The sequence below is a fragment of the Malania oleifera genome, chromosome 7 (genome assembly GCF_029873635.1).
Source record: "Malania oleifera isolate guangnan ecotype guangnan chromosome 7, ASM2987363v1, whole genome shotgun sequence".
Classification (NCBI taxonomy): Eukaryota; Viridiplantae; Streptophyta; class Magnoliopsida; order Santalales; family Ximeniaceae; genus Malania; species Malania oleifera.
In genome coordinates, this window is record NC_080423.1 from 108,238,693 (window position 1) to 108,252,630 (window position 13,938).

The following is a 13,938-nucleotide window of genomic DNA, read 5'->3' on the forward strand; positions in this document are numbered from 1 at the left end:
CAACGAATACAGGGATTCGTCGACGAAGAAATATCGAGAGGGGTTTTTTAGCCAACTGAATTTTGTCGATGAGGAGTGGATTTCGCGACGAAATTATTGAAGAACTCGTTGACGAATGACATGACTCGTCAATGAATACTCTACTCTATAAATATCAAAAATTCGAGTTTATCTTCACAATTAAGCTAAGTTTTTCCCTCTCTCTCTCCTCTTCAGTTTTCTCTCTCTCTCTCTCTTTCTCGCTAAATTTTCGCTGGATCGACAATTTGAAGCTAACACGACGCTCCTGGAAAAGTTCTCTATGAGTTTGCCGGAGCGAATCGTTGGGAAAACGAAATTGGAAATCATCCCTAAATTGAGGTAAGACTTTTTAAGCAAAATTTGATCTTATGGTAGTTAAAAGAAATGATGTACACATAAAAATACTGAAATTTAATACTGACAGTTTTCATTTTCAAGGTAGTGGTCAGGAAATCCTACTGGAGTTAGACTAGATTGTTTCGGGGGCTTTCTCAGTAATCAAGTAAGGGGACAAACTAAGCTAATTCTTTTTGAGAAAATGTATGTATATATATATAGCATTTGATTCCTGGAAAATAAATATATTTATATATGATATATGATTTATATTTGGGAAATATTGTTGAATATGATCGTATGTTGAATATGGAAAACTTGTTTAGTGTGGCATGAGTAGAATTGGCTATGAAATACTATTTTCCTGGAAACGTGATTACGATACGGATTTTTATAATGGAAAACCGGCGTACGGGCCGTGCTATGTGCATGATTTGCCAGCATACAAGCTGGGTTATGATGTGATTTGCCAGCGGACGGGCTGTGCTATGTTTGCCGGCGTATGGGCCGTGCTCTGATATGATTTTCCAGCGTACGGGCTGTGCTATGATTTGCCGGCGTATGGGCCGAACTATGATAAAATGTGTAATACTAGCTTTCAAGCTGATGATTTTCATGATATATGTATATATGCAAAATGATATGATTGATCTGATAATTAATGATATGAGATATTTGTGTATCACAATTTTAGTATATGTTATATGATATCAGAACCTGGTTGGTTTGGTCTAAGCTAACACTTGCACGGTACCGTTGCTATGTGCCTATGGTCTTCGTGATCGTGATATTTGTGTTAACACCGTTGTACGAAGTGGTGTGAGATTGGATGGTCGATGTGATTATTAAGAAGTGTGTGTGATCGCTCCTAGTGTACGGACCAGGTCAGGAAGACCCATCGGACTTACAAATTGTATGTTTGACTTGCCAGTGGTCGGTCAACCATTGTCAGGTCCCGCCTTCGAGCCACACAACCTAGTCATTTGGGGTAATACATGACAACAGCCAACTAATCTATCAGAAATGTTTTTATATTATTATTATTATATGAGTTGAAATATGCATATGAAAATGCTATATATTCTGCCATGATTTGATATATATATATATATATATATATTCCCAGATTTGACAAACATTTACAGCATATGTTATGTATGGTATATGTAGAACACAGAATACTCATGTTGTCACACAATGATATTAGTTTATTTTCTTTACTGAGAGGTGTCTCACCCCTAAATTTTATAAACTTTTCAGGAGCCCCAGATAGAAGAGCGGGAAAAGCCCCGCTGATCTAGAGCAGTTACCCGCCCTTTCTGAAGGGTAACTAAAGGGTAAGTTTTGTATGGACAGTTAGGTTTTTGTGGGAAATGTCACGAGATTTTATTTTTGGGATGTATATATTGAATTATAGTGAAAGTAGTGACTCTAGTATTTGTATAATGAGATGGATGTTTTGTGTTTATAATACTATAATTATTTGTTTCCCACTCCTTAGGCTTCCGTGTTGTGTTTTGATTTATCCTTGATACCTACGGGTCTAGATGTATTATGATTTGCTGAGATGAGAATTATGATATTGATTATAAAAAAATATGTGAAAATTAAGGAGTTCGTCACAATAATAGTGTGTGTAAAGTGTGCATGATGTGGCGTATGAGTGTGCGTGAGTTAGTGTGTGTAACAGTGTGTGTCAGAGTGTGCCTGAGTTAGTGTGTGCGAATAGTGTATGCATGAGTTTGTGTAAAAGTGTGTGTTTAAGAGTGTGTAAAAGTGTGTGCGGTTTAGTGTATGAGTGTGCATGAGTTAGTGTGTGTTTTAATGTGTGTAAAAGCGTGTGTGTTAGGTGCGTGTATCAGTGTGTGCGTAGGAGTTCCAAACCCCCATTATCAACCCTCTCTTCAACTTCCCAAACCGATTCCCCACAATGGTGACCACGCAGGGTCACCCCATCTTCTGAAACAACCCGCAGAGGATCTGAACCCCAATGAAGAAAAGCAGCACGTGAACGTTCAGCCAATACCCCGAACCAAAAGGAATGGTGAGCAAACCGCTACTGAAGATCCCAAACACGAGAAAAATCCGAGGATCGATGCGGTTGCCGAAGCGGCAGGAGAAGTACATTCCGATTCGAGTAAGGAGCCAAAAAAACGAGATCGAACTCGCCGAGGCGATGAGGTCCCCGAGGGCCGTCAAAGGGAGGCTAACTAGTATCTTGTGCGGCGGAGTTTGAGGAATGGGCATCAGGCTCGGGGAGAACTATTCTGCTGTGAATGTTGGAACCGGTTGGAGCTGTCGGAGTTGCAGGGAAGAAGTGGTAAAGACATCGAACCACGATGAAGACGGCTGGAGGGACACAGATGACAAAGAAGAAGTGTAGACACCATTGGAGGAGGCAAGATCGCAGGTTGTGGAAAAAAGGTCACCATTGCAGGCGGATCATGAGGTGGAAACAAGCTTGAGCGTGTAGACTACGTAAGTGACAGAGACGAAAAGGATAAGCTAGACAAGGAGCTTGAGGAGGGTTCGACCGTGCGCTCCAGCAATGGTGATGGTAGCGGAGGGCAAAGATGAGAAAGAGCGCTGATGGAATGGGGCCAGAGAGCTTGTTGGCGGCGATGGTGAGGTTTACAAGGTGGCGAAAATGGCTGACGTCAGAGGGCAAAATGTCGGAGAGGTCGAGGCTGAAGAGATCGAGGGCGGTGGCACGGCGGTGGGCGTTGCACGATGGCGCATGCCCACATGCAGTAGGTTCCAGATGGTTAAGATCTCGAAAGAGTGGAGTGTAGGAGGAGAGATTGCAGAGAAGAAGAAGAAGAAGAAGAAGAAGAATACTGTGGCCAAATAGAGAAAGGGAGAGGAGTGGGGGTAGAGAGTGGGAGATCGGAGATGAGGGTAGGCATATGCAGGCGTTGGTATGTGAAAGGGAAGGTGGGGATTCAATACGGTTGCTACTGCGAGGCTGCTGTAGGTCGAGGTGACGGTGATGGAGCTAAGGAGTTGGCATCTAGGCAGTGGAGTTGCTGCTCGTGGCGGAGGTGGTGGATGAGGGATTGAGCTCGGGTGAGAGTGAGGGAGGAGATGTATGCGGGTGAATTTTTCTCCCAACGTCCGTGAAGATGATGTGGTGCTCGGCGGTGCTGGTGGTGATGAAGTTGGTCGTGATCGTGGAGCGGCGAGGGTGGTGACAAGTTTCCCGGTGCCCGGAGATGGATGATAGAGAGTAGGGGAGAGCAACGCTCTATGTGTGTGTTCAATGCCTCTACGGCCCTTACTAGTTCAAAAAAAAATTTGTAGCCATGAACTCCATAACAAGTCCTTTATGAATTGAAACAGGCATATACCATTACGGGATAATGAACAAATAAGCCAAACTAATTTTTTTATCTCACCCGCGTCGTAGTGTCTAGATTAGCAACTGTGGAGATGATGATCCATGAGCCTGGAAGAGCTACCCTCGAACCCACACCGTCCACCACGCGCCTCGCACCTCTCACAGGGCGGCGCCACCCAGGCGAGCCGTTGATCGTTGGCAAGATCCGACGACAAGAGCTGCTCGTAAAACGGTCACCGAAACGGAACTAGGACGGAAACAACCAGATTGCACTTCCCCTTTGACGAGGACAACAGCTAAACAACTCAAGTTGACGAAGTGACGAAAATAGTGAAGGATGAACCACTAAGGCAAATAGTCGGAGAATGGGTGCGAGTGGAGGTCAGGGAGTTGGGGAGCAGCTGAAGGCGACGGTGGTGAGCTGGAGGAGGACTGGTTCAGAGTTGCAGAAGCTCTATGGATGTGAGCTGGTCAAACTGTGGGTTGCCGAAACTACTAGGTTCGGCCTCATTGGGAGGAGGAGGAGCTCGACTGGGGTTGGCTATGTTCGGTTGGTAGCTATGGCCGTTGTGAGGTTGCTGAGGAGGGTTGTGGAGGTTAGCCTGAGTTTCAATGACAACGGCAGCGAGCTGGAAACGTGTGTAGTGCCTGTTGTGAGTGGTGATGGAGCAGAAGGTGGTGACGGTGAGGGGGAGCAAGGGGTGTCGTGGAGATGGTGGTGCGGGTGATGGTGCGAGAGAATGGAGATCGAAAATGGAGGGAATGGAGAAAAATGGAGAGTGAAGGCTAGGGAGAAGAGGGAGACTAGAGTGAGGGTGAGGAGGAACAGTGCATGAACAATGAATAGAGGACCTCCCTGCCAGTGAGGTGAACACTGAACAGTGCGAGTGGGTGCATTTATAGGGAGCTCGGGTGGAGAAATTTGGCACGAGAATGACTTATAGAAATTCTAGTCCTTCCTTCCAGTATGTTCCTTTATTCCCACGAGGGAATATTGCAACCACCCACACGCACATGCCTCTTTTCCTTTATTTATTTTTCTGAAAAATCCAGCTCAATAACTCTCTTTTCTCTGCCAATTTGGCTTAGCAGCCCTTGCGAGTATGGTGCATGTAACACCGGATTAGATTTTTTTTTTCTTTTTGTATTTTTTTCTCTTTTTCACCTTTTGTTATTCAATTTTATACTCAAAAAGAGAGATTCGGTTTGATAAGACTTGACTCCTGGAAATAGCGGGCCAGGACCCGATTTAATAAAAACGACTCGATAAAATGTTCAATTTAAAGAATTCAATTTTAAAAATTAAACAGCTCCATACAAAAATTTGAAAGAGTCAATTTAAAAATTAGGGGCTCAAATGGAAAGACTCGAGTTAAAAATTAAAAGACTCGATTAAAAAACATGACTCATTTTTGAAAATACGGGGACTCAACTTAAATATACTGGGACTCAAATAAAAGAATTTAATTTTGAAAAGGACTCAATTGAATTTTTGAAAGGATCCGCCAATTTTTCGAGATTTGAAGTCAACTTCTATTACGCCGGGTCTCCTTAAAAATCGGTCTGGTAAAAATTAGGGTGTTTACAAAGTTTCTTTAAAAAAAAAAGAAAACTCTTTTATCTTATTTGTTTAATTATAAAATAGAATTATGTGTATTAATTAATTGAAAAATATTTATTTTAGAATATTAAAGACCTGTTTAATTTGAAAATTAGTATCTATTTTTTTATAAAATATATATAAAATATTAGCTTTTTTTATGTTTTTTTTTTTTTTAAAATTGCATTAAAAAGATAAGCTAATAAAGGTTGATTTGTTTGGTTACAGAAAAAAAATTCAATTTTTATTTTTAATTTCTAATAAATTGAAAAAATGATAACCCAAAAATATAAGAAATCAAAAATATAAAAAATCATAAAAATATTTTCCCACTTTGCTATACAAATTGAAAAAATAAAAAAAAATAAAACTATTTTTCACAAGTGAATAGCATCAAAATTTTTATTATTTTCTATTTTCTTACTAAATATTGTGAAATGGAAAAATAAAAGATTTCTTTTAGTTATTTAAAAATTAAAAATGCAAAACAAACAATATTCCTACAACAAAATAAACCCGAGTTATTCTAATAATAATATTCTATCTTTAGAAAATTAAAAAGATAAAAGGAAAAATAAATCACATGCTTCTTGTCTATATTCAATGTATACGTACCTTTTTGGTGACGCTAATACATTGAATGGACCAACAATCCTTACAAACCACTTTAAAATGTGTTATTTAATGTAGAAAGTATCTTTGGCTGTACACCGACCCTGTGTTAAAAATAATACATATTAATTTAGAATTATGTCATTAAAATTCAATTTAGAATTATGTCATTAAAATGCGTGATTTAAAATAGAAAGTCTTTGAATGCTATGTTAATTTAATGTATTCTATTCTAACCTAAAAGCAATTGCTCCACAACTAGTGCAAACTTTTATCTCATGTTTGTGTACTTGAAATTCGAATCTTAAATTTGAATTTTCGAATTCGTATAAATATAATAAAATTTGAAACTTAAAATTTATGCTCCTAAACACAATTTTAATATTTTTTTAAATCTAATGAGTATTGCTTTATAGCTTATAAGTATAGCGCCCAGACCTGCCACGTGGGCTCAGAGTGCTAGTAAAATATAAAAGTGCTCCCGGATACCATAAATATGAGGGTCCGACCCCGAGGGATTCGCAATTACCCTATCTATAATCAACATACAGTAAAGCATCAGAAAACATTCATTCTCAAAATACTATACCAGAGTTCTAAGTCAACACTATTACATAAATACCTCCAGTATTTCTATTACAACCCCAAAAAGAGAACTTGACCATAGTCCAGTACTTACACGAGTACTTACAAAAACTCACAAAATAATATGCTTCAAAACCCTCTAGAACGCTAGGTCTGGTTTCCTGCAGCATCTGAAACAAGATTTGTATATTGGGGTGAGACACTTTTCAATAAGGTGAATCAGATTACATCAGTGTGTGATCACATGAGTTTATTTCAAGAGAAAACAACAGTAAGTTTAACTGAAATGAATTATGCAGTTAAAACATTCTCAACCCTGTAATATAGGAGATATATATACAATTTCTATAAAGATAGTTAGGCTTATTACGAGCGAGAGTTCCCGAGGTTGGGGTAGAATACATGTCCATACATTGTACAATCCCTCTGCTCGGTACTCAAAACTATAACTTTACTCATTTTATTTTTAAATAATGTATATGCATATCGAACTCTTCCCTATTTTGGAACATCACATGAACACCATTTACTTCCCCCATGGTACAGGTTGTGTTGCCCGGAGACCCGATCTAACACTGGCGGCCCACCAAGTTAGTCACTTCACTCAGTTACAAGTCCGATTTGGCCAACCCCACCCTGGATCGAACACCAGAACTCACACTTCGTAGTACAGTGTGGTTGCACTATATCAATTACTAGCAACGATATCGTGCTCTCATAGTAACAAGTTCTTCATATGGTTCATACATCATATATACAATTTATAACGAAAGCACAATAACCTATTTTCATTTCACAAAGCATTTAAGCAATTCTAGTATTTTTCACAAACTCATTCATTCATTGATATTAATCGGCACACACAACTCTCAGTATTAAACCTGGCACACCCAGCTCTCGGTTTAACCTAGGCACACATAGCTCTCGGTATTTAACCAATCTCATAGTAACAAGTTCTTCATGTGGTTCATACATCATATATACAATTTATAACGAAAGCACAATAACCTATTTTCATTTCACAAAGCATTTAAGCAATTCTAGTATTTTTCACAAACTCATTCATTCATTGATATTAATCGGCACACACAACTCTCAGTATTAAACCTGGCACACCCAGCTCTCGGTTTAACCCAGGCACACATAGCTCTCGGTATTTAACCGACACCTTATTTTCCACATTTCTTGAAAACAATTTGGAAGTCTAGTTCCCATGTTTCATACCAAATATTCCACAAGTTCAGTTTATTTCCATTTAACATCTCATGCCACACTCATTTGATTTAATATGCAATAGTATAGTAAATGGTTTGGAAAAATATAATTTAATTTAAAAACAAGGGTTCAAGCATCTCCAACCCTTAATTTAATATAAAACTTAAGTTTTAAGAAAAATGGAGACCATACCCCAAAACCCTAATTTTCCCGAAACAGTAAACCTTAAAAATCGGCAATTCTACCTAGTGAAAATTTCCAAATAAGTATACATATCATACCTATAACCATAAACTACAGTCTAGCCGGTTCAGATTTTAAAAATAACTAATGTAAACAAATCCTCTCACCTGACTTACAAGAAAGCCCACTGAAAACCTCAAAATCCACGTCTTACGGCGTTTGCAGTTCAAAATCTTGAAATCACATTTTCCTTAAATAAATCAACACAAACCCAAAAATATTCCTCATTTAACATTTCCTAGGCCTCTTATACTCCAAAACAATTATAAAGCCTTAAAATATCCTACTCATCCTAATTTTGGAATAATGTTTAAAAAACTTAGATCAAAGATTCGCTCTGCTAGACTTGTAGAGAATCTCCTCTAGATCCTCATGGCAACTTCCGATTGTCAAATTTGGCAACAAACAACGAGAAATCCTAGAGAGAGAGGGAGAGAGTGAGGGCATGTGTGTGTGTGTGAGAGAGAAAGAAATTTAGTTTCTTAATGATTAAGCAACCAAAAAAATTCAATTTATAAGTCGTTGACCCAGTCACCTTCGTCGATGAAATGACGTCTTCGTCGACGAATTACAAAAGGACGTTCGTTGACAAAAGAAAGAGCTTCGTCAACGAACCCTAAGCCTAAACTTTCAGAGGTTCGGGATCTCTTCGTTGATGATGCCCTGAACTTTGTTGATGAATCACAGAAGGGCATTCGTCGACGAAAATAGGAGATTCGTCGACGAAACCTACTGTTATTCCCTCTTTAATTTTTCTTTTCTTCTTTTCTTATTTATTTCTTTATTTCCCGAGTTCGAGTTTCTACAATAAGTGTAATTTTAATTTAAAAAATGTGTTCCTTTAATTAACACATACGGTAATTTTGTTAAATTTTAACAAACACTTGTTGTCCAAAAAAATTATAAAAGAATTCCGATCTAACTTTTACTTAGTTGTAAATAAATTATATAATTAATATGAATAAATCAACAAAACTAGTCATATCAAGAAAATTAAATGATTTTAGAGCAAATATGTGTGTGCCTAATTGCCTATATGTATATATAACTTCTACTAATCTTTTGATTTTTAGTATGTGCTTTTAATGAGAATGTTTCTTTTTTGTACAAATTAGGACACGTGTCCTTTTTCGGCAATTCCTCTAGAAGGTAAGTACCTTTTGTTAATAAATTATAATTTTTTTCCTTTTAAAAAGCTCGGATTCTTCTACACAAATGTAAATTATCTAGATAGACATTAATTGTGTCTACAATCTAGAAATTAATTAGATGACCGTATGATGTATCGGCATGCATGTGCCATGGATCATACAGAGAAAAATAAACAGTAAATAAATAATTTAAATTGTAACTAAATAAAGATAGAGTAGAAAACCCAATTAAATTAGAAAAAAAGTATGAATTTTTCAAATTTTAAATATGATTTTTATTCTCAAATATTATTTTTAATTTAATTTAAAATGTGGTTTGAGGCAAAAATGCAATATTATTTATTTTATTCTTTGTATAAAATTGTAACTAGATCTTCGGGTGGTACTGAAAATGAATAATATATTATTTGAAGAATATTAAAAAAATAAAAAGTCTTCAAATGAAATGCAAAAACATGATTGTATAAATATAATTAAAAGCCTTTTTTGTTTAGTCTCTGTTGCAATTAATTAAGATTTCATTCGGTATCACTGTAAAAAATTATGAGAAATAGAAAAAAATAATTTAAAATCATATACAAACCTAAAAATAAAAAATCAATGAACTATTTGATTAATATTCTAAACTAAAACATACATTTTTGCCATGAACCAAATAACAACTAAAATTATGATTAAAAATAAAAAAAATAATATAAAAAATTAATATAATTATTTTCACTTAATTATGAGCCTCTATTGCACTTAATTAAGATTTCATTTGGTATTGCTATAAAAAAATTATGCGAAAATAGAAACAAAAATTAAAAAGAATAAACAAAAAATATTATAATAAAAATAGTAATTGATATAATTATTTTTACTTAATTATTATGTTTCAAAACTCACCTTTTAGTGCTACGGAGCTATTTTTTATAGCTCATGACAATTGAAAAATAATAAAATAATTTAAAATAAATTATATTGTTTAAAATTTTTAAAACAAATTTTCATTAAGGTAATTTTGCACACATAAAGAAAATGCCTAGACATTTTTTCAAGTTTATTTTTAACATTGACACTTGCACTCATGTGTAGAATAGTGCTAATCAATTAATTAATTAATTGACTTGCACTCATGTGAAGAATAGTGCTAATTAATTAATGAATTACTTAAAACGTTAACATGTATAAGGTACCAAATTAATTAAGTTTAATAAAGTGGTGGACAGCAGGCACAGACATGGACTTGCATGTCGAGTTGACAAATTAATTAATCTCGTGCAGCCTCGTGTCAGCAAGTAGTAATTAATATTTAATTACGGCCATTAATTTAATAAAGTAATTTTAATTTCAAAATTGGTTGAAAATTGTAATTTTTCATTATCTTCTCAACCCCTAATGTTCTCTAAACATAATAAGTTTGGAAAAAATGAGACGCACACACATAACATAATTACAGGTAGCTATTAGGTAAAAGACAATAACCTTCTCTAAGATTTGTAGAAAGCATATAGAGCTCCCCAAAAGTTTCAAAAACTCTAAAATCTCTTATAAGATTTCAATATATTAAGAGACATGCCTTGAGATTTGTCAAAATGAGACTGAACTCTCCTTTTAGTGTAAAGTAATGAGTTTTTCGGAAAGTATACGTGGCGTTTGGGAGTATGAATTTCAAATATTGAATTTGGATGGGTTTAGACAAATTTCAATACAATTTTATATTACATCTTATTCAAATTGACACAAATTTAAATCAAAGACCTTGCCAATAGGGTAAGTGTGTCCTAAAATTCAAATGTCAGAGAAGGTTCGTGCGATGTTTGAAATCTCAGGACAGGTTTATGGGATTTTTTTTAAAATTTTAAGAGAAGTTTCTGTCTTTTTGTCAAATTTTATGGAAGACGAATATTTTTTTTCATAATTATTAATAATGCACATAAGCTTATCACGACACATGCTACCTTAATGCCTAAGAAATTATTTGGTTAGACAATCTAAACACATCACAGGTCATACAAAGAGAGTAATAGGTATGATCCCTGTGAGTCTCAATGATATGGGTCCCATAACATTTTTATAGGTCCAAATATTAGCATAACATCTTCAAATTAGTAAATTCGAAAGAATCGTTCCATATAAGTCTTTCTTAATTTCTCCTTCAATTTAAATCTAAAACGTAAAATTCATACATCCAAATCACCTATTCATTTATAATTTGTAAATGTTATAATCCAATAAAAAATGGGTTATTTTTTAAACAATAATAACAAGAAAAAAGTATCAAAATTAAAAATAATCCACCTTTTTTTTTTAAGAAAAAATATTTACCATGGCAATGTGAACTCAAAATGTTGAAAGGTCCATTTCAAGTTTGAAGAGATAAGGTTGGGAAGCACACCATCTCCTTAACAAAAGAAAGAAGGAAAAGTGGAATATGGAAATGGTGGTAGGTGCAGTAGATATCCAAAAGGCCGCCCCATGGGCCACATTGCTACTTTTAAACATATGCATTTTAATTTGGGCTCCATTTTTTTAATATTGAATAAAGCTTAATTTTGGCATGAAATGATAGGCACTTAAGTATTGTGATAGAAATCCCAATTATAATATTTTTAATGTGGCAAGGATTTTGGGGGAGAGGGGAATTGACAATCTAACAAAAACGCAAAAGTGAAAGAAATTAACAAAAAAGGTTTAATCTAAAAAGGGAGTGCATAAAGCTTTCATGTATCTAGGATTTGAGGAAAGGGGCGGATCACAATGAATCTATAGTACGCCGCCTTACCTTACATTTTTATAAGAGGCTGTTCACCTCGAACCCATAACCTCCAGGTCAGACGACAACAACCTTAGCATTGCACCTAAACTCTTTGAATTAATTTGTATTTTTTTATTTTTTTTTAAAAATAAGAAAAGAAAATAATAAAATAGAATATTTTTAATATGTTTTGTCTTTTTATAAAGCTTTAGAAAGAAAAATTTATTCAAGTACGATTTAAAATGAAAAATCAAAATTACTGATTTTAATAATTAAATATGGAAAAATAGATTCTTTTAATTTTGTTCCCTAATATTTTCTAGATTTCAAAAAAGATTGATCGAAAGAAGATGTTTCTTGAAAGAGGTGAAAATCTTAATACCAATTTTGTGTTTGTAATTTTTATAAACGAGAAAGAAATAAGGGGATGTGAGAGGACAATTAGATAAAACTTCGTTACTTATTTTTTATCGCCATCCTAACTCATCCTAATTAGTCATATCGACTTTGAAAGATACAAATGAAAATATGCTCTCATCAAATATCATTAAAATAACATTTTCTAGATTTATTTTCACATTCGTCATTTCCATCTTCTTGCAATTTGCCTCCTCGAGGTTTATATAAATTATTATTTTTTCTTAAAAAAAAAGTGGTAAAGCATTTTAATCACGTTGTAAAAATAATTAAAAGAAGCTAAACCAATGTTTTATACAAACTTTGGGTGAATTTGGCCTTTTTTCTAAACAAGTTTCTCTTTTTTATATATTTAAAAAAAGTTATATGCGATGTAATAAAAAAATTTCACCTTTCGAGAAGCTAAGTTAACTTTCATCGAGGGCTTTTAAAATGAAAAACTTTTAAAAGATAAAAGTTGGTCATTTTCTACAAGAAATTTATGTTCTATGTGGATCGTTAATTTTATTTATTTATTTATTTTTCAAATGATGTAGAGTTATATGCACGTCTCCTAATGGTAATAGCTATCTTTATTATTTCAATTATTTCAATTAACTTATAGTTATCCCTAGTTGTATTGCTTTTCTGGTTTCTTGTTTCGTTAGCCATCTTACGGAAAAGAAAAGAAAATAAAAAACGAAAAAGAAAAGAAAGATCGATTTGATGATTTAATTTGTGTAACTTTTTTTCCCCTAATGTCTCCTCTTATTGTAGCTTTGATTTTTTATTTTTTGGGGTTTAGCACCACTATTATCACAAAAAAAAATGTTCTTATTTATTTTAGGTGGTAAAACTAGTTTTTTACTTATCACAATATTTTATTTTTTATATTTTATTTCTTTTTTATTTATTTTAGCGTCCCTCGACATACGAACATGACTTCTTTTGCCGCAAGTTGATTACAAACTTCGTTTGTTTATCTAATTAAAATATTTTTTTTATCATTTTATTGATAGTTGATAATAATTTTATAATTTTTCACTTGAGATATTGTATAGAATATTGTTTTTTTTTTTGTTTCATTGCGAACTTGAATTTAAATGAAAAATGATAATTTTAAAGCAAAAGTCATACATGTTTAAAATTTCAAAAGAAAAAAAAAATAAAAATAGTCTAAGCCAGCTTTAATCTTCATATCGTTTTCTGTATTGAATTCAACGTTCTCGAAACTACATTCAATTCGCTATGTCTCAGGATTTATTGAATTCAACGTTCTCGAAATTGGATTCAATTCGCTATGTTTTGGAATTTTCATCTTTCGGATTTTATTCGACTACCGTAATTCTGCTTTAGTATTCAACTTCATATTTCCTTTTTAACTTCTTAATTTATTAGCATCCCTTTTCATTTTTATTTTTTTATTTTTTTCATGAGTAGATAAAATTTTCTTTCGCCAAAAAAAAGAAAAAAAGAAACCAACACACAAGTGTACTGTGCTCAATTGTTGCGTACGCAATGTTTAAGCCCATAGAGGCTCAGCCCCGATCGAATCCAAGTCCAACTAGAGGCAAGTTGGGCCTACTAAATTGAAGATAGGTTTCCAATTTCAAGGGCAGGCAAGGTCTAGACACAATTGAGCGTGGCCCGCTTAGTTTTATTGGGCCTGGGGCCAGTCCAATTCGCCAAATCAAGTTTGTAA